The sequence below is a fragment of the Tamandua tetradactyla genome, chromosome 1, assembly GCF_023851605.1.
Source record: "Tamandua tetradactyla isolate mTamTet1 chromosome 1, mTamTet1.pri, whole genome shotgun sequence".
NCBI lineage: Eukaryota > Metazoa > Chordata > Mammalia > Pilosa > Myrmecophagidae > Tamandua > Tamandua tetradactyla.
This window is the reverse complement of record NC_135327.1, coordinates 186,512,977-186,535,658: the sequence shown is the minus strand read 5'-3', so window position 1 is coordinate 186,535,658 and position 22,682 is coordinate 186,512,977.

Below are 22,682 nucleotides of genomic sequence, written 5' to 3'. Positions count from 1 at the left end.
TGTCACCAGATTCCTTTGCATTGGACAGCTCGGTGCACTCTGTTTCAAAGTAGCTACACCTTTTCCTCCACTTAGTGGTTTTAAGTAAGTGCCAAATTCTCCACGCATTTCTTTGCAACCTCATAGTGTTTGTTCTTACCTAGATCACTTACCTTTATTGACTGATGATCTGGTACCTAGACTCCAACTAGCTGGAGGAGTGCAAAGTTGACAGGAAGCCCAATACTGGCAGTCTGATCGAAAGGACAAGCTTTTCGGTGAAGTTTATTCAAGCAGGTCTTGCAAACAGTGTGTGAACAACTTAAACTGATGGGTTCGTGCACATTCTCATAAAATTCATTATGGCAGATTGGACAGGACAGAAATTCTGTCGATGCACAGGCATTTTGGAAGCTGGATGCACAGTCCAGCAGATCATTATTTTGCTGTGTAGTGTTTCGTAAGCTGAGGGGGCCCGGGTGGGGTCGCTAAGGGCCGCTCCTGGGAGGCGCCGCTCCGCAACCGAGGTGCGCAACCGAGGTGCCGCCTCTCGCGGGGGCAGAGCTCAGCGGCAGCTCTAAGACCTCGAACTCCGTGGGAGCGAAGGTACAGCCCAGTTGGTGGCTGCAGCAGACACCCCGGTGAAGCCTCCTCCTCCCACCTCCGCCTTCTCCCACCTCCGCCTCCTCCCACCGCTGCCCATCCATTGAGGCAGAAACAAAAAAGATAAATATTACCATGCCTCACTGATATGGACTAAATATAACATACAAACTAGGTGAATTGAAATTGAGAGCATGGGTTATCAGGTTGGGGTCTGTTGTAAGGGTCCTAGATTATAAACTCTTACAGCAGTCCCATACATTCAGGAGTTGTAACTGTTATTTCTAAGTTCTGAAATTCTGAAATACTTCATCCTTCCCAGAAACTTCAGGTACTTATGTGACACCTGAGACTCAGAGCTCTGAAGCTAAGCAGGATGATTCCATTCAGCAACTTTTAAAAAAGTTGAAAAAGTGATCATACTTTGACTAGAGAAATGAATGAAACTGATGTGGATACGATTTAAGTAAATCAGAATACATGGTAAAGGATGATATGGTCCAAAGGAAAAATATTCATTTGATGCAAAATTTAACTTGTATGGCCAGTTTACTTTAACACCATAAGTACATGGAATCTTGAATAGGGATTGAGATCTTATTGGCTTGTCCAGGTTAGTGTGAAGTCCCACTACATCTGAGAGTAATTTGGGCAGTGAATAAAAAAGTACTTGCAAAGTCCGTTTGGGGGACTGGGGAGAAGGGAGGAAATAGTCAACTTCCCCATTTGGGGAATTCCTGATTTTCTCACCGTGGAGACAAATCAATAGGCTTAGCCCTTCATCTTGAAGCTTATTTCTGCAAAGGAGAAGCTAAGCCTACTTATAATTATGTTGAAGAGTAACCCCCAGAGAATCTCTTTTGTTGTTCAGATGTGGCCTGTTTCTTTAAGACAACTTGGCAAGTGAACTCACTGCCCTCCCCACTACATGGGACATGACACCCACGGGCATAAATCTCCCTGACAATGTGGGACAGAACTCCCAGAATGTGCTGGGACCAGCATCAAGGTACTGAGAAAGCCTTCTTGACCAAAAGACGGAAGAGAGAAATAAGACAAAATACAGTGTCAGTGGCTGAGAGATTTCAAACAGAATTAAGAGGTTATCCTGGATGTTATTCTTATGCATTCTATAGATATCCCATTTCGTTTTATGGTATATTGGAATGGCTAGAGGGAAGTATCTGAAACTGTTGAGCTGTGTTCCAGTAGCCTTGATTCTTGAAGATGATTGTGTAATGATAAAGCTTTTACAATGTGACCATGTGAAAACCTTGTGTCTATTGCTCCTTCTATCCAGGATATGGAAAGATGAGTAACAAATATGAACAAAAAAGAAATAAATGGTAGGGGGTGGGTAAAGTGTAAACAATTGGGTAGATTGAAATACTGGTGATCAACGAGAAGGAGGGGCAAGTGGTATGGGATGTATGAATTTTTTTTCTTTTTTCTGGAGTAATGCAAATGTTCTAAAAATGATCATGGTAATGAATACACAACTATGTGATGATATTGTAAGTCGTTGATTGTAACCATGTATGGACTGAATGTTTAGATTTCTCAATAAAAATATTTTTTAAAATACCCATCCATTGAAAATCATGCCCAATTTTGTGATTTTATACGAATTTTCTCAACTAAGGGATAATAAAATGATCTATTCTATCACATTTATTACATTACCTAAGTTTGTTACCAATTAAAAGGGAGTTCTGCAACCGAATGAGTTTGGTAACCACTGCATGTTGCCTCACCCAAGCCAGCCATTTCCTGCATCATATTAGCCCAGATCCTATGACTAACCAGCAGACCAATAACATAAAGAATGTACATACCCACAGGTCATTCACATTGCCCAAAAACGGGGTGTAATTTTAATAGATGTGTGCACATGAGGTACACAGAGAAACACATATCGGAATGAATGAATAAAGAGACTGAGTGGACTGAGCTTAAAGTGCTAATCTAGAATCTGAAGTGGAGAAAGATTAGCTGTTCCTTAAGATGTTGCTAACTATACTGATCAGAAGTGATGTGACAAATGTTTTCTTTGATATAGTTTCTGCTTGAGTATAGGTGTGTCTTCATCGTGTTAATCTAATTTTTCCACGTTAAAGTTATTTTTATGTGCTACACGGAGTCCACGATTACCAAGTCTCAGAGAAATAGGGGCCTTCTGACAAGTGTGGATTTACCCCCACCTAGTGGCAGCTCTAAATAATGCAGCAGTGATACCTGGGAACTGTCAGGCAATAAACTACAAAGAGAGAAAAGAGAACCAAAACAGAAGTTAATTTTCTGGGGCCAAGGAAGGAAACTAAAAATAAATAAAAATGGAGGGAGAGGTGTAAATTAAAAGAAAATTAATGAAAAATTACATATCTTCAGCAAATTGAATTTTCAATAATTGTTTGAGGGAGATCTGTGAGCAGAGAGACTCATTACCAGAATTTATTTCCATAAATAGGAAAATGCCAGTTAACTAATTTTACAAAGCTGGACTAAACTATGATCTTAGGAGATCAGAATAACTGAAGGGTGTTGTGCTGGTTTAAAAGTGTTATTATCCCAGAAAAGCCATGTCTTTTCATCTTGATTCAATATTGCAAGGTGGAAACACTTTTGATTAGATTCCATTCATGGAGATGGGCACATCTTATCACAGGTGTGGCCTTTTCATTAGATGGAGATGTGATTCCACCCATTCAAGGTTTACTGGCGTCCTTTAAAAGGGGAAACATTTTGAAGAAACCCCAGATGCAGATGCTTGGAGAACAGTTGCTTCAGAACTAACAGACAAAGATGTTTGGAGATGCTGGGAGTGCCAACAGAGAGAGCAGATGCCTAGATACAGGCAGAGCCCAGCAGACATTGCCATGTGCCTTCCCATGAGATGCTAAGCAAGCCAGAGCCCAGAGCTGTGTCCCAGAGGAATTAAATGAAGGCCTACAGATGCTTAGAGAGGAAACCTCAGGAAACAGAGGCTAAAATCAATGGAGCCCAAAAGCACGGGACCAGCAGATGCAAACCATATGCCTTCCCATGTGACAGACATTGGCCTTTCTTAAGCCAAGGTATCTTTTGCAAGATGCCTTAGTTTAGATAATTTTTTGGCCTTAGAACCGTGAACTTGCTACTTAATAAATTCTCCTTTTAAAAGATACTCCATTTCTGGTATATTGCATTCTGACAGCTTTAGCAAGCTAACATACTTTGGTACTGAGAGTGGGGTGCTGCTGCAGTTTGCAAATACCAAACATGTTGGAACAGCCTTTTAAGTGCGTAATAGTAAGATTTCGGAAGAGCTGTGAGGATCTTAATAGAGAATGCCTATGATGCTTTGAAGAGACTTTTGGCAGAAATGCAGACTCTAAGGATACTTCGAGAAGGCTTTGGACAGAGGTGATGAATGTGTCATTGCAAACTGGAAGGAAGGCCTTCTTTGTGGATGGAAGGCAGAATCTAAGTGTGATGAACTTGGATATTTAGGATAAAGACTATTTCCATAAATAGGAAAATGTCATTTAACTAATTTTAGAAAGTTAGACTAAACCATGGTCTTAAGAAATCAGAATAACTGAAAGGGGTCCAATAATATATTGGTTGCCTCCTGAAGAGCTAAGGGCTGAGGCTGGTTAAGTAGTTTTAACTGCAAAATTCTCGTGGTTATTTTTGGTAAAACCATATTCTCAGCCATGGACTTATTATAAACACATTATTGCTTTTGTGGGAATTATGAACAGTAAACGTCAAACTTCTTTTACTCAGTATATTGGACACAGCTAGTAGTATAACCATTTTGGAGCACATGCATGTCTGTGGTTCAGATTTCACTAGCCTCATCTTCACCACAACCATATAAATTAACAATTTTTTCTCACTTTGAAGCTAAGAAAAACAGATATTCAGAGGTGGTGCATAACTTGGCCAAACTCTCAGAAGCACTCAAAGAGACCAACATTGAATTCAAGCTCAGTCTATGATTTTAGATCCTCTTCTTTCTACCATATCAGGTTGCTTTCTTTGAACTGCATGCATTTAAAATTTTTAAGTGTATTTTACATTTTATTATTTGTTGACTAATTGATAAATTCATAGGGCATAAAGTCTGAAAAGTACAAAAGTGAAAAATAAAAGGGGGAAAAAAGCAAGTGGAAAGCAGTCTCTTCCCACACTTACCCATTCGTTCTCCTTCCCTGAGGCAGCCCACTGTTGCCAGTGTCTTGTATATTTTTCCAGAGAATATTATCCATTTGTATGGTTAAGAAGTCTTAATATCAAAATGATCGAGTCTCTGACATTGTAAGAAATTTTGTTTTTGAGACTAAGGCAGAAAGTCCCAACTAGAAATTAATTTAAACATCAAAATCAAAGCTACTTTGCCTGTTTCAACAAAATTTTAAATTCAATCAAAATCGAAGTATGGATTTTCAAAATAAAATGTGTTAATCACTATTCTGTTACTTGACTTTTATTGCTTAATTTTTTTCCAAATCTAATATGTATTCCCAAACATCTCTTGTAAAGCTTCCAAAAGGAGATCTATAGTCTCCTTTCCCTTTTTTTTTTATTACAAATGTTGTTCATATTCCCAAATCCCTTTCTTGGTTTTTAGATTACTCCTTAGCTAACCAAGGTAATGTTGAGTACAGACATTCTTATTGAAAGAGTTCAAGCCAAAAATGCTAGTCTCGATTGTATTTTTTATTACACTATGAGAGAAATGGCTGGTCATTTCTCCAACCAAATGCTTGAAGTTTAAAAAATGTTCCAAAACTCTTTTTCCCACATGCTGTTTTGACAGTATGAGCTTGGCTTTCACATACCAAGTGAAGCAGTTCCATAGCACTTAGCTTATAGTACATTTTTGCAAGAGATCCCATTTTTAGCCAAGTCACAGCTGAGCTTTACTTTCAGCTAATTAGTACTTGTTCTCAAATTGGGCAGTTCTAACCCAGCTAAGAGACGAGATGCAATTTACTTCCTCTCTACTCTCCTAAAATTAACTAGGCTGTAAAATGTGAATGTCCCTTGTTTTCCCCATTTTCCGCCCTATGCTTTGGTTCAATCATAAAGAATTCAACAGAACTCAGAGTGCTTCAACAAATCTTGCTATTCAGATTTTAGTACAGTAATGGAATACTTCCTTTCAAAACCTCAGCTTTTGGTTGCCAAGTAACCATTAATTTGTTCTAACTAACTAATATTTAGAGGTATACATAATGACCGAACACAACACAATGGTTTTCATACTCTTGAATATACAGAATATTAGCTGAGATCAGAATAAACTTGGCGATCTTGTGTATCAATTAAATTATGAGGAACATTTTTGGAGATTAGGAGCCTAGAGAGTCTGTCTATTCTCTCTACAATCACCATTAAAGTGGTCTTAGAGAATAAAGCGATTTTAGGGTGTTACACAATTTGATGTCTAAAATTTGGAGAAGGCCTGGTTGCTAGAAGATCCTTTTCCCTAAAGAATAGTGACATGAGCCAGAAATATAATAAAGGGTTCTAACAGAACTTCCATTAACTTTGTTAGGGAGGGCCTTTGGATCCTTAATTTATTATGTAAGGAACTTTTGAAGCATGTGTGACCAATTAATTAAATAAACTAAATTTAATAACATTTACAATAAGAAATAGCTTTGTTTTTCCTTCAACAATTGCTTCAAAAATACCCCTTCACACCATGCCATCAACAATGCCATCCTGACCAAAAGGGGGGAAAGAAGTGTAACAAGGTATCAGTGGCTGAGAGATTCAAATAGAGTCGAGAGGCTCTGGAGGTCACTCTTATGCAAACTTCAGTTAGACATTGCTACCTATCATGACTTCCCAAACCCCAACCAAAACCATTCCTGTCAATCCAAAAGAACACCTAGGGAATTGTGCTGGTTTGAAGCTATTACGTACCCCAGAAAAGCCATGTCCTTTAATCCTTATTCAATATTGCTGAGTGGAATCTTTTCTATTGTTTCCATGGAGATATGACCTGCCCAATTGTGGGTGGTAACTTTTGATTAAATGGTTTGATTCCATGGAGATGTGTCTCTAACCTTTCATGGTGGGTTTACTTAATGGAGGCCTTTAAGAGGGAATCATTTTGGAAAAACCTTTAGAGTCACTAGAACCAATGGAGCCAATAGAACTAATAGGGCCCCCACGGCCAGAGGCCCTTGGAAGTGAAGAAAGAAAATGTCTCAAGGGATGCCACTGGAGAAGCCTGGAGAGAAAGCTAGCAGACATTGCCATGTGCCTTTGCAGCTGAGAGAGAAACCATGAACCAAGGTATCTTTCCCTGAATTTCTTAATTTGGACATTTTTATAGACTTGCTTTAGTTTGGACATTTTCATGGCCTTACAACTATAAACTTGCAACTTAAAACATTCCCTTTTAAAAAAGCTGGTCCCTTTTTGATATATTGCATTCTGACAGCTTTTACAAATTAATACAGATTTTAGTATGGAAATTTCTTCTGCTAAGTATCCAAGTTCATGGCTTTTAAACTCTACCTTCCATCTAAAACCAGTGGTCAATTTTGCCAGATTCTTTGCCACTTTAAAATAAGGATCACTTTTGTCCCAATTTGCAATAACACATGAATCATTTCTGTCTAAGGCCTTATCAGAGATACCTTTGGAGTACACATTTCTACCAACAGTCTCTTCAAAGTATTCTAGGCCTTCTCTATCAAGTTGCTTACCACTCTTCCAGAATTTTCTTCTCACCCATTTAAAAAGCCATTCTAACATATTAGGTATTTGCAAACCACAGCAGCACCCAACTTCTCTGGGATCAAAATCTGTTCTAGTTTGTAAGCTGCCAGAGGAATTTATTAAGTTGCACGTTTACAGTTCTAAGTTCGTGAAAATGCCCAAATTAAGTCAAGTCTATAAAAATGTCCAAATTAAAGCATCCAGGGAATGATACCTTGGTTTAAGAAGGCTTATAATGTTCAGAGTTTCCCTCTCAGCTAGAAAGGTACATGATGACATCTGCTACCTTTCTCTTCAGGCTTCTTCAAAAGCTTCCCTGGGACTCTTTCCATTCTGTTGGCTCTGTCAGTTCTGGTGGCTCTAGAGCTTTTTCCAAAATGGTTCCCTCTTAAAAGGCTCCATTAAGCAACCCCATCTTGAATGGCTGGAGACACATCTCCATTGAAACCATCTAATCAAAAGTTATCACCCATAATTGGGTGGGTTATATCTCCATGGAAATAATAAAAATTATTCCATCACACAATATTGAATGAGGATTAAAGGACATGACTTTTCTGGTGTACATAATAACTTCAAAGAAGCACAGGCATTATATAAGCTTCTTCAAGGTTCCATGTACTGGATTAACTTTCCAGAAACCTACAATCTCCAGATGGGTCCCTGGACCAGATAAGTCCTGAAATACAGTAGGACCAGCCTCTTCAGAACATCAACTAGTTCCATCCCCTTATCCCATATTATTGACAGCCCCTCCCAACATGAAAAAGTTAGAATGGGTATAGCCCAAATACCCCTAAAGAGTTGGAGAAAGATCAAAGGTGATGGTGGAGTGACGTATACAGAGAAGGTAGGGTTTAACAAATGAGTATGATTGCTGAATCATTATATTGATATTTTTTTTGGTCTCCAGTATCTTAAAGTAGGTAGAAGTAAAGACCTAAATTTGTGGAATTGTAGCCCATGCCAAACTCTGAAATCTGTACTACAACTAATTGTTGTGACGTGTTTTGAAAATTATTGCTTTTTGTATATATGCTATTTTCACAAAAATGAAAAAAAAGCTGATTGTGATGATAAATGCACAGCTCTATGATGATATTGTGAACCATTGATTGTACATTTTGGATAATTAAATGGCATGTGAATGCGTAATATATATATATAGCAATAAAAAAATAGGAGGTTGCCTTGACCTTATATACATATATATATATATATATCTTATATATATAAGGCTTGCTCTTATGAAACTTATTTCTGTAATGGAGGAGATAAGCCTGTCTATAGTTATGCCTAAGAGTTACTTCCAGAGAACCTCTTTTGTTGCTCAGATCTGGCCTCTCTATCTAAGCACAATTCTACAGGCTAAATCGTTACATTCCCTCCTATGTGGGACATGATATCCAGGGGTGTAAGTCTCCGTGGGAACATGGGCCATGACTGCCAGGGATGAGCCTGGCTGTGGCATCAACAATGCCTACTTGACCCAAAGGGGGAAAAGAAATGTAACGAAATAGGGCATCAGTGGCTGAGATAGTTCAAATAGAGTTGAGAGGGTATTCTGGAAGTTTCTCTTCTACAAGCTTCAGCTAGATATTGTTAATTGTCATGATATGCCAAGCCCCAACCAAAAGTATTCCTGTAAACTTGAAAGAATACCCAGGGCTTTAAATGAGACTACATAAAACTTTCACTCATTAAGTTTATTTCTCAGAAATCTAAAACCTCCAGATGGTTCCTAGGCCAGATAAGTCCTGAAACTCAGAGCCACTAGTGTCCCTAAGAGGATCAATCAGTTGCATCCCCGGGAAAAACCCAGTGACTTCTTAGCAACATGAGAATCAAAGGGAGAAAAAAATCTATCAATAAATCTGCCATCTTTGGGATGACTCAGATTTGCCAGAAGAGGTCAGCAAAGACACTAATATCAGTCCTTCCTTTCTCTCTCTTGAGGCAAGTTGATTGTTTAGGAAGAGACTTCTGCTTTTTTGCTTAATGTTTTTACAGGGCTTCTGTTTTTTTGTTTGTTTGTTTATGTTTTTTCCTGCATGGGCAGGCACCGGGAATCGAACCCAGGTCTCTGGCATGGTAGGCGAGAACTCTGCCTGCTGAGCCACTGTGGCCCTCCCGGGCTTCTGTTTTTCTCAGGCTCTTTTCCCAGAGTTTAGCAGCTTCTTGTGCTCCCAAAGAAAGGATGGAGCAAGATATGATGAATCATTACATATTATGTCTCATGAACTGACAGATCTTCAAATCAAATTTATATACTTCCCTTTTAAATCTGAGTAAGTTGATTAAAACTTATGGTGTGCTAGCCAGTGTAATTTGACAAGAGAAAAAAAAATACAAATATAAAATGCTGGAAAGGAGGAGAAAATAAAATAGACCATAATTTCAGATAATTTAATTGTATAATTTGAAAACTTAAGAAAATTAACTAAAAATGGTAAGGTAATTGAATCATGTGGTTGGGTATAAAATTTATATTCAGCAATCAAAAGCCTTCACATAGGGCGGGCCACGGTGGCTCAGCAGGTAAGAATGCTTGCTTGCCAAGCACGAGAACCTGGGTTCAATTCCTGGTGCCTGCCCATGTAAAAAAAATAATAATAAAAAATAAATAAAAATAAAAAAGCCTTCACATATATAAAAAAAATCAAATTAGAACACATAATAGAAGAAAAAGACCCCATTCACAAAAATAGCAAAGAAATATAACCAGGACTGAATTTACAAGTGCAAAATTTATACAAAGACAATTTCCAAAGTCTACCTGAGATGCACTAAAGAAGACTTGAACAAATGGAATGTCAGACTCAATAATATAAAGAGATCAGTTCTTTCCAAATCTGTCCATAAAATTATACAATCCCAATAAAAATATCAGTTTTTTTAATTAGCTATACAAACACATTAAAAATTTTACATAGAAAAAAACAAGCAAAATTAGTCAAATCTTTCTAAGAGTAGTGAGGAGGAACTATATCTACAACACATATTATATAGCTATAATTAAAACACTCAAGTACTATCATTGAGAAAAGATGAGTTGTTAAATAAATGGTAAGCCAACCAGGCCTTGAGAAAAATTGAGAAATATCCATTATCCTATATATAACACCAGGATAAATTTCAAATGGGTCAAAGATTAATATGAAAAATAAAATTATAAATTTAATATAAGAAATAAAAATGTATGTAAGTATAGATAATGTCTTTCTAAGTAGAACATAGAACATAGAAGTAAATAAAGAAAAAGAGTGATAAATTAGCTGTATTAATTTTTTTTAAAAAATCAGAATTGTTAATGCCATTCTAAACAAATAAACAGACAAATGGCATACTGGGAAATAAATTTGCAACTCATATCACAAGGTTGATTCTTCTAATGTATTAAGAGTTCCTACAAATCCCTATGAAAACATATAACAACCTGTGATGTTTAATTTCATGTGTCAACTTGGCTAGGTTATGGTGTCCATTTGGTTGGTCAAGCAAGCAGTGTCCTAATTGTTACTGGGGATATTTCATGAATTTAAATCATTAGTCAGTGGATGGCATCTGTGCTGATTACATCTACAATAAACAAAGGAGATAAACTTCAGCAATGAGTGTAATCTTCTCATCCAGCTAGAGAATCCTTAAAGGAAAAACTGAGAAGTTCAGTACTCACAAAAAATTTCTATCTCTACTTCAGCTAGCTGGCTTTTTCTGGGGAATTCAATGTCACCATTTAATTTCCAACTTGCATCCAACCTGCAGTCTGCCCTAAGCAATTTGGATTTGCCAATTCCCATGATCCTGTGAGCCAATTCCTATAATACACCTCTCTCGCTCCTCCCCTCTCTTTCTCCTGCTCTCTCCCCGACTGTCTCTATATGTGGTTGGTGCTGTCTTTCTGGAAAATCCTGACTGATACAACAACCCAATAGAAAAATGGACAAAAGAGAAGATTATATGAGAATATCTTGATCTTCACTCATAAGAAAAGCAATGTCAATTGAAACTACACTGTGATACCATTTTTTCACTTATTAAACTGGCAAATATACAAAAGTTTTAAAACACAGTGTGAAGAAATAGGTAATATAAAATGAAACAATCTCTATGAAGGTCCATTTGGTAATATCTATCAAAGTTACAAATGCTCAGACCACTTGACCTAGCAATTTCTCTTCGAGGAACTGTCATTTGGGTATGCTGGCACAGGGAAATGCCTATATGTTAGGTAATTAAATGCCACATTAGTTGTAAAGGCAAAAAAAAAAAAAAGAAACAAATTAAACATTGATAAGTAGGGAAACAGTAAAATAAATGATGATACATCCATGTGGTAGAATAATTTTAAAAGAAAAAAAAATAAAAGAGGGATCCCTTACATGTGGATATGGAATGGTTTGCGAGATGATTTACAAGTGAAATAAAGCAAGGTGTAAGATACATGTTTAATTAACTACCATTTTTACAAAAAAAGAAAAATGTGTTTGTGTGCATTTCCTTATATATACTTAAAGTCCCTCTCTATAAATAACCAAGAATTTGATAACACTGGTTGTCTGGAGAGAGAATCAGGAGGCTGGGGGACAGATAGAGAAACAATGATTCAAAATATTTTTGAATTTTGAATCCTATAACTATATTATGCTTTGATTTTTAAATATATATATATGACTACTTAATATCTCTTACAGTCAAAATTGGGACATATACATTTATCTGTAATTCACTGCTGCATTATCAACTGTGTTTTTTATGATAGTGGCTAAGAGGATAAAAAACAGAAGTAATCCATACTTGCTATTCAGTCTTCTTGTTTGGAACTAAAGGTAAAGAATTCACAAATACCACCAGGTAAGCACCTGTTTCAATTTAAACAGCTATGAGTTTGTGAAATAATTTCTTTACAACTAAGCAATAGCAGCAGAAAACCCACATCAGTTGCCTCTTTCTTCCTGGAAAAGTGGGCAGGATGACTCCATCAGAGGGGCCTCACTGTGTTGAACGTGAGAAGTAGAACAAAAAGAAAAGCGGCCTTTTTCATTCCAAATCATGAAGGCAGGGGGTAGAGAAGAGACGCACAAATTTAAAAGAATAGAAAAAGTGATCAGATAAAAGAAGCAAGACTATTCACTCTGAGACAATATAGCAATTCTGTGCCAAGTCCTGAGTTCAGAATTTGGTTTTCTTTTCAAGATGAAGAAAATACAAAAGAATCTTAAGGTCAAGGAAAATGTTCTCTATGTGATAAGGAACCCCTACAAGTCCAACAGGTTTATTTGACTGCCTGAGGGCTGATCTGTCCCCAGCCCAAAAGCCGGCTCGCCACACGCCATCTTTGTTCTGTTTTGATGTTTTAATATTTGAATATTGTTGTATTTTCCTTTGATATTTTGACACTTAAAAAATATGTGCATTTGGGAGATTTTATAGATTCTAATTCTGTAAATATCTTAACATATATAGTAAGATTTTATTCATTCAAAACTCAACTACATAACCACCTCAGCTTTCTAGAATTTGGCAAAGAACCAGGAAATAGCAAAATAAGCCAAGAAGCAAACAGAATATATACCTCAAAGTCCACGAGCTAAGTAAAGCGTAGGCACTCACTCATAGGAAGTCTGTTAGACATCCTTTAATCGATTGTTTAAAAATTCATTTATTGGAGACAAAATATCAAAGTTGATAAAATTATTTACTAATAGGAAGGAGCAAGCGCTACTGAGAGCACTGAAAAGTATGTTAACTCACAATCTGAAAGGCACATTGGGGCAAACATCTCTACAAAACAGACCCAAGGAATTAAGACACTAACATATGGGTTTAATTAATGCAGAAATAAACCTTCTCAGAGACCATCTCTACAGGACTGTGACATTCTAATACTGAGCTTGAGGGACACAAACATGCTCAGTAGCATCTGTTAGATTGGTTTTCATCCCTAATGTTTAAATTAAATAGAAAAACTTTTGATGATAAAATGTATAAATCCTATGCTCTCTGGATACATTTCAGATAAGTAATGTTTTAGAGCACATATTGAAAATGCTCAACTGGAGATCTCACCAAAGATGATGGAGTAGTGGATCAGAGCTTCCTTTCTATAGTCAACACAAAAAAATACCAGCATAAAGGTTCAATAGCTGAAAACATCAATGTTTAAAATTGAAAGTGTATTTGCAAAAATGAAGGAAGAAAAAATTCTAGCACAATTAAATAATTTCATAACATATAAAAACTCGGAAGACACTTCTAACTACTCTGCAATGGAATGAAATGACTGCAAAAAACACCATCAAAATGTAAAGAAAGGATAACATCTATTAGCAAAATAATGCAATGAATCATAGCATGCATTAATCTGGGACAAGTTAGGATAAAAGATATGATTACATAATGATGAACTATAATAGGGTTATTATTATAACCCTATAATAAAGTTATTAAGAACATCGCTCTCTGACCCAGCTGTCCATTTCTAGGATTCATTCTTCTACATATAAACACTTATATGAGGTGTAGCAATACACATACGAGGATGGGCACTGAACCTTTGCTGATGATATAATAAAAATTGGAAACAATTTAAATGCCCACTAGAATCAGAGTGATTGTTAAATGAATCATGCTATATCCATACAATGGAATACTATGGAACCATTAAACAGAAGGAGTGTATTCTGTGTGTGCTGATATATACAATTGAGTTCTTTAAAATAAAAAACAAAGTTACAGAACATCATGTAAAATATTATTATTTGTCTTTAAGAATCTGTGTGTGTGCACGTGTGTGTGTTAGGATATGAATGGAAAATGGGTTTGAAAGAAACAAACCCAATTTTTGTATCAGTTGATTGGCATTTTGGGGGACAGGGCAAATGACCAGAAACTTTCATATTTTACTTTATATATAGCTATATGACTTTCTTTTAAAAAATGCTTTAAAAGATGAATATTGTTGTAAATCCCAAAAAGTTCAACTGATATGATTGATGAGAAAATCAAACCCAAACTAAATTGAATTGAAATAAAGCATTTTTATTGTAAAAATAATTAATGACCAAACTTGAGAATGAAGTATAATAATAATGCACCTTGGGTTTAAAGAGAGTTCTTGTGTGCGTGGTGTCAAATCAGTAGAAGTTATTATAATGAATAGTGGAGAGGACAGCACCTGTTCTTGTGGGAGATGTTTCTTTCCCTTTCTATAAACATTTGGCTTGAAGGAATATGCAATTTGTTTCAAAGTCTATTCTCCTGACTGCGAATGAGGCTTTAAAGCTGAGATCTAATCCAAGGTAGGTCATCAAGACTGTACCATTGTGCAGTATAATTGATGATGTCGGAATCTATCTGACCCAAACAAGAGTAACCACAGCTTTTCCATAACATTTTCAAGCTGGACTTGAAGGAGGTGAGTTATTCCTTCTTTGATGGTGGGAATCAAGGAGCGTGTGTCCCTGGGGATGCCATGACCTATGTGGAGGAAATTTAGGTTGCAGAAGATAAAAGAGTCAGTATTAGAAGGAAGCTGTGATGAGCTAAAACATGCATTTGCATCCACCTTTATTTCAATGGCAATGAAATGATTGTACATGTATCTGAAAAAGGACTGATGATATTTAGAAGACTACAGATTAGGAGGACTGCTACTTTTAGGGCTTAAATCATGAAATCCTGGAATAGAGCAGCATGTACGAGTTTCCTAATGAAAATATATTCCCCCAAAGACATTTTTCCAGAGAAGTGATCGTTTATTTAGAAAAAAGGAGAAAGATTTTCCAGAGGTTCAAAGGCCATATGTTTCATCTTTAAATAACATTTAAAAAATATATTTTTAACAACTTACTGTGTGTGAAAATCATACTGAAATGATATAATTGAGGACTTTGATAACTTCTGGGTTGATGTCATAATCAGTAAAATACTGGATTCAAAACCATATATGAGATAAAAGAAGAGAATAAATGAAACATTTAGACATGGAACACTCTAGTGAAAAACTTTGAAAGAGAAAGAAGTCCAAAGTTTCTATTTTCTGCATTTAATATAAGTAGAAGTAAGACTGTTTGCTGGTTAACTTTGTGGAATTGAGTTAAATAAAGCTATCTTTGACCAGTTTTAAAAGAAAACAGAACATAAAAAGGCAGTCTATATATAAAAAGGCATAATTTTAAAGCAAAACAACATAATAAGTATAGGAAGGAGAAAAACAATTCAGTAGGGAGGATTTCAACTATAACTACCATTTCTCAAAAAGATAAAATTCACCTCTCAGAACAAATGTTTCATTCTGTGTTTAAAAGCAAATTTGACTTTAAAAATTTAAAAATAGATGAGCTAAGACACTACTAAATTATAGGGAAAGTAAATTATATCCAATATAGTTGATTTTCAATGCATAAATTGTTTAGCACAACAGTCATTATTTAATATAATGAAAAGGTACAGCAAAAAAGGAACACACTTCCACAGTCAATCAAAACACTTGGCATTTAAAACATATTAATGAAAATTTGTTGGAAGAGTATGTGTTGGCCATCATAACTCCCTGCACAGACCTCCAAGTAAACGATGCTGATTGAAATCCATCACAGCTTGTGTTTTGAAATCCATCACTCAGTGAAGCCTTGCCTCTCATGGTCTGCTCCCATGGGATACTAAGACACAACCCATCCTTGGGAAACAAGGGATTCCTAGGATTGCAATTTTGGCGTGAGACCTTCTCAATTACTTTAGCCAAGTTTCCCTTGATTGTGTGATAGTATATAATGCTTTCACTTTACCTTCTCTCTCTCTATCCTTCACTATGGTTCAGACTTGCATGGAGGTTTGACAACTCTCCAACCTTCCCTGGCTCCCTCCCCATCTTCTTTCACAGACATTTTTCCTAATAAATAGCCTCATATTTAATCTGGTCTTGGCATCGCTTTTCCAAAGATCCTGACTAGCATGGCAGATAGAATGACAAAAATGCATTTGTGATGAGAGATCTGAGATATTAGAATATGATGCATCTGGAAAAAACTCAGCAAATTCGGAGAGCAGACATGTTAGAACCTCAACATTTCAGGTGTGGCAGGGAAGGAATTCAGAATTAGATTTTGCAATATACTGACTCCCCAAAGTAGGAAGATTCCAATGCAAACGTTGATTTCTTTTTGGAAGAATTCAGTGTTTGAGACGATATCAAATAGTGGCAGATCTCAAATGTGGGAAGTTCCCAGCATTGCAACTGGTGTTGCATGACTGTGGTTGAATGATTATTCATCCAGCTGCTGAAGTTTCAGGAAGCAGAATCAAGCTCTCCAGGGAGCTGCAATGGCTGAGGTTAAGATCCAGTCCTAGCAGAGATTACAACCAGAATTGGAGGTAGAAGTTCTATGCAGTCAATCAACCTAGAGAGCACTGCAAGACAGCAAATGCACCAGGCCTCATTCAGCCACCCCAAATAATTAGCTTAGAGTAACAGAATTTATTATAGACTCCTTCTGTTGGTAGCTCTGTTGGTTTCTGTCTTTGTTGGTCAGGATTGGTTCAAAAAGAATTGTGATTCCTGGGGGTGAGAAAAGTAGTAACTAACAATTTCAAGATGATAAAAAATTAACAAAAATATTGAAGGCTTGGATAATTAAATTATTCAAGTTCCAATTATTCAACAAATATTAACACATTTGTTGTGAGGTTAGATGAGAAGAACTGACAATATACATATTATAGCTGTCACCAAAAAAAATCATAAATAGGGAATAAAGGTATTTTAAAAATACCAACCATCAACTTCCTAAAAGCAGGAATTCCATCCAATACAATCTCTGACCATAATACATTTAAAGAAGAAATGCATAATTGATATAAAACAAAATTGCTTAATTTCTTGGGATGTTAAAATACTTTTTATAAATAAAAATTGGCTTAGGAAGGAAATTAAGAATGTAATAAGAATCTGTTTTTAAATAATAATCATAAAGACAGCACTGCATATTAAAATATGTTGGGATGTGGCCAAAACAATATTTAGAAGAAAATGTGCTCATTAAAGTTCGTTAATAAGAAGAAGTAAAAAAGATATTTAATGAACGGACTATTATACCGTAAAGTTGTAGATTAGAACAAAATATTAATATAAAGCAAATAGGAAAATAATATAAAATCTGGACAATAAGAGGTATAAATCATACATTAACCTAAGAGCTGGTTATTTGAAGAGATGAGGAAAACTGATAAACCTCTTATAAATACAATAAATTAGACATAGAATTCTAGTGCATAAAGTTATCTGTATGGTTACTCAATATGACATCTTCTGATTAAGAAAACATGACTGTACACACACACAAAGAAGAAAAACTCTAACATTTCTGAAATTAAATCTCCTTTGCTGACTGCTGCTTTTTTTTTTTTTTTTTTTTTTTTGGCTCTCCAGTATTGGAGAGATCCATGCCCTGGCCTCTGGATTCATCCCTGGATCCTCTCCTTTTATCACTTGGCTTTAAAGATAATGTACTTAAATTCAAACTTCCAAACTGTTATCCCCAGCCCTGACCTCTCTCTGGAGATGCAGGCATTTATATTTTATTTCCTACTCAACTTCTCTAGTTCAACGTCTAATAAACAATCCTTATTTTATTTAAAATAGAACTCTTGATGCACCCCCACTCCAAACTTGTTCTTGTTCTTACCTCAGTTTTCTTTCCCTCAGGAAATGGCATAACTATTCATCCAGCCCCAAACCTTGGCATTCTTGATTTCTCTCTCTCTCTCTCTCATCTTACATGAAATCCATCAACTAGTCCTATTGGTTCCACCTTTGTGTATATATATACAATTTCAGTTGCTTTGTACAACCTCCAGTGCTATCACTCTGGTCCACACCTTCATCATTTCTTGCCTTGATCTTGTAATAATTCTAAAGCCTCCTAGCCAGCCTTCCTGCTTCTATTTAACAAGCCCCTCCCTGCCCCACACACACCAACACATACACCCAGTAGCCTGAGAGATGCTTTAAAACCCATTTGATGACTTCTCACTAACGGTAAAGTATGTCTTCTCATCCACATATGTGTGACTCACTCCTTCACTCCTCCTGCTCAGAAGCCAGACCACCCTATCAAAAATGGCATCTCAATCCCACCACCTTCTCTCTCTCTTTTCTCTTTTCCTGATCAATTATACTTTCTAACATGCATTGCTACCTGAATAACATTATTTATTTGTATATTTGTTTATTATCTGCCTATCTCTCCCTCTGGGTACCAGAACAACACAAGTGCCCTTCCCCTACCCCACTTCCTACCTTTCCTTATCTACTCAGAAATAGCAACTTTAAACACCTGGGCAAGCGGCAGGAGGAGAGACTTGGAGAAGGTCATGAATAGTCTGAGACTGTGGAAGGCCCCTATATGTCAAGCTCAGAGGCAGAAGCAGTATGCACAGGAGGTTTCAGTGCATGCTAAGGATTAGAATTCTTGTACAGAACTGAAAAGCCACCACCTGAGTAGAGGAGAGCTGCAATTGTGAATGCCTGCTAGAAATGAGGACAAGCCCATGAAGGACTACTTACCCGTGTACATCCAAGAATGGGATTGAAGATCACTTTACTAGGAGTATCTTTCTAGTTTCTGAGTGAAAGTAGAATGGATTCTTTATTTCTCTAAAACAGTGACTCTCTATACTGAGAACACTCTCAAGGTGGGAATGAAGCATTTTAGCCTCAACCCACTTGTAGTCACAGGGAAGGATCTCAAGTGGAGAAAAGGGTTAGTTATGTTGTAACTTCTCTCTACTCCAGGCATAGTGTGTGTGGAAATATTGGGGGCAAATTTGAGAAGTCATCTTGACAGTCTGTGGGATCTCAAGGACATTGGCTGCATTCATGTTGGAATAAATGGAGGAAAAGCAATCCTAAGTGAATTTCAGTAAGTTCAACAGTAGTAGCCTGGACAGGGTGTATGTCTTATAGTTTCAGACATCCAGAGATAGCCTCAGGGTCATCTCTTCATTTAGTTAACAGAGTATGGAATTCTGGTTAGGCATTCCAGGTTCAAGTAACCCACCAGTCTTTTAAATATATATATAGTACGAATCCAATAATATTCATATCTCAAACATAGCATTGGCATGAAACTCAAACTGCTGTACTAAAATCAAGTTATGTCGGCTACTTTGATATTTATGGACCATAGGCTTCAGAAAACTTAAGAGAACAACCTAGAGAGCAAAGTAAGAAAATTTCAATAAAAATAAGATTTTTTTTAGACTCTAGGTCCCCAAAAGAGAATTTTCCCAGAAACTCCTTACCAAGACAGTCACCAAAGTAGATTTGTAATAGGGAAACAGGCAAAATGCACATTTTTGTGTTGTCAAATGATAAATCTGGGCAAATCTCCTGTTCAATTAAGAAGTAAAAACAACAACCTGGGACTAAACCAATGAGAATCTGGCTTTAGGGATGAAAAAAAAAATGTGATAAAGACATAATTTCTTTCTCTTTCCACTTTTAGCTCCATATCCTTAATACAAGCTCTATTTCTAGATGGCCTCCCAGCAGGTCTTGGGCTTTCTCCTTTATACCTGTCAGACCTGGATGGGGATTGGGGCAAGGCAGAAGAGGGGAAAATGGGGGTGGGGAGTTTCTCTTCTCTTAACCAAACAGAAATCTTTGGCTTTTTTATAATTGGACAAATATAGGTCATGTGCCCACACCTGAACCAATCATTGTGACAAAAGAGGATACCAGGCACTGATTGGCTTCAGTATAATTATATTGGAACTAATAACATTGACTAGGGGAATGAATTTACTCTGGCTTAGATCAAAAAAGGCCCACCTTAGATATGGCAGTGGTAAAGTAAATCCCACCCAAATTGTATGCCTGCTTATAGGGGGGAATAGGTGAAATTGGCTTTGGGGTATTCATTACAGCTGTTACTTGGATCCTGGATTTCAAATGATTTTTTTTCTCCTTTGTACTTTTGTGTATTTTCAAATTAGCTGTAAAGAACATGCATTGTGCAATTAAAAAGCAGCAAAGGAAATACAAAATTAAATTAAAAGTAAAGAGAATATATAGCAATGGAAAACAATGTAAACATAATTAAGACATATTAGGCATAGTTATATGTTAACACAATTGAGAAGATAAGTAAAATATATGTTTCCATAATATATAACATCTTAATTTTGAGTCAAGAAATAGAGACTACAAAGAAAGGAGGAAGGTAATCATCAAGGAAACACAATATGTTTGCCTCTACCTAACCTATTCGCCATAAGTTTAAAAATTCTTTAAATTTTCCAAAAGTAAATAAACTTTGTTTTTTGCAAAACATGACATTTTACTTGTAGTGGACATTTCTCATGTTTGTGGCTAACAAGTCTTGTTTGAACATCTTCCTATGTTTGGAGAACTTCCCATCTTCAATCTCCCTTCTCCAAGGTAAAAGTCAGACCATACTTTCCCAGACCCTCTTGTAGCCAGGCACAGGTTGTGACCTGGGCTTTACCAGTCAGAAACACCTGCACTGGACTTCAGTTGCAAAGTTAAAAATGGGAGAACAGAATGTGGTGTTGATCAACTATAGGCAAACCTGGTGACAGGGCATCTTTGTCTGTTTCCAAGTATCACTGATGAGAGCCACAGGGTCTGGCGGTGGTGGCAGTAGCAGGGATATCTTAACTGGAGCAGTCTCCATGATGTGGGTCTGGCATTTTGGCTGTGGAGACTCTATTCTGTCTCTTTGCCCTTCTCAGAAATTGTGAACTTCCAATTATCATTGAATAGTTTCCCCTTCTAACTAAATAAAGTCTAGAATAGAGTCTAGAATAGAGTCTGTTGTTTGCAAATAGAATCTAGAATAGAGTCTGTTGTTTGCAATAAAGAATTGGACCAATAATTAAGTTCATGCACTGGGGCAGTTATAGTACTGATCTTACAACTTGACAATTTTTTTTAATTAAACTTTTTATTTTGAGACAAATGAAGATTTAAAGTAAGGAACAATACAGAGAGATCTCATGTACCCTTTACCCAGTTTCACCCAATACTAACATTTTGCAAACTTATAGTACAAGTTCATTACCAGGATGTTAACATTGATACAGTTAAGATACAGGACATTATCATCATCATCAAAAAGTTCCCTCATGTTGCCTTTTAAAGCCATGCCCATTTCCCTCACATCCTATTCCGTATTTCTATAATTTTGACATTTGAAGTATGTTCTATAAATGAAATTATATACTATGTAAACTTTTGGGATTGGCGTTTTGCACTCAGTAAAATTTCTTAGAGGTTCATGCAGACTATTGTGTATATTTATAGTTTATTACATTTTATCACTGAGTAATAGTCCCTAGTATGAATATTACACAGTTTATTTAACCATTCATCATTGAGTGATAACTGAATTGTCCCATATTTGGCTGTTATGGATAAAGCTGTTGTAAACATTTGTGTACAGGTTTTTCATGAACATAAGTTTTCATTTCTCTGGGATAAATGCCAAGGAGTACAACTGCTGAGTCATATTGCATTTGCATGTTTAATTTCATTTTAATCTCCAATTGCAATGTATGAGTGATCCAATTTCTTTGCATACTCTCTAGCATATGGTGTTGTCACTATTTATTTTAGCTACTCTAACAGTCCTAATGGCTAATAATGTCTTTTCACGTACTTATTTGTTGTTTGTGTATCCTCTTTAGTGAAATGTATCTTTGCTTCTCTTTCCCATTTTCTAAGTGGATTGTTTGTTTGTTACTATTGAGTTTTGGGGATTGGTTTGTTGTTGTTGTTGTTTTATGTTCTAGATACTAGTCCTATGTTGGATATGTGGTTGGCAAAAACTTTCTTCCAGTCTATAAATTGTCTTTTCATCCTCTAAACAGGGTCTTTCACAGAACAAAAGTTTTAAATTTTGATGAAGTCCAATTTATCAATTCTTCCTTTTATGGATCATATTTTTGGCATGAAATAAGTCTAAGAATTTTTTGTATAGTTCTTTGTCCCCCATTTTTTTTCACTTACCTTTCCTAGAAGTTTCATAGTTTCATGTTTTACATTTTAGTCTGTAATCAATTTTGAGCTAATTTTAGGATGAAGTGTGACACTTAGATCAAGGATCATTTTTTGGCCTAAGAATGTCCAATTCCTCCAGAAATATTTATCGAAAAGGCTATTTTTCTTCCATTGAATTGTTTTTATACCTTTGTCAAAAATTAGTTGGTTGACTAAGGTAAATCAGAGTACATTGTAAGGGATGATATGGTCCATATTTTAAAACTTCAACTTCTGTGTGTGACCAAAGTAAAAGATGTTTATTTGGTGGAAAATTTATATTTTGGATAGTGCATTACCTAATTTAACTTGTCTG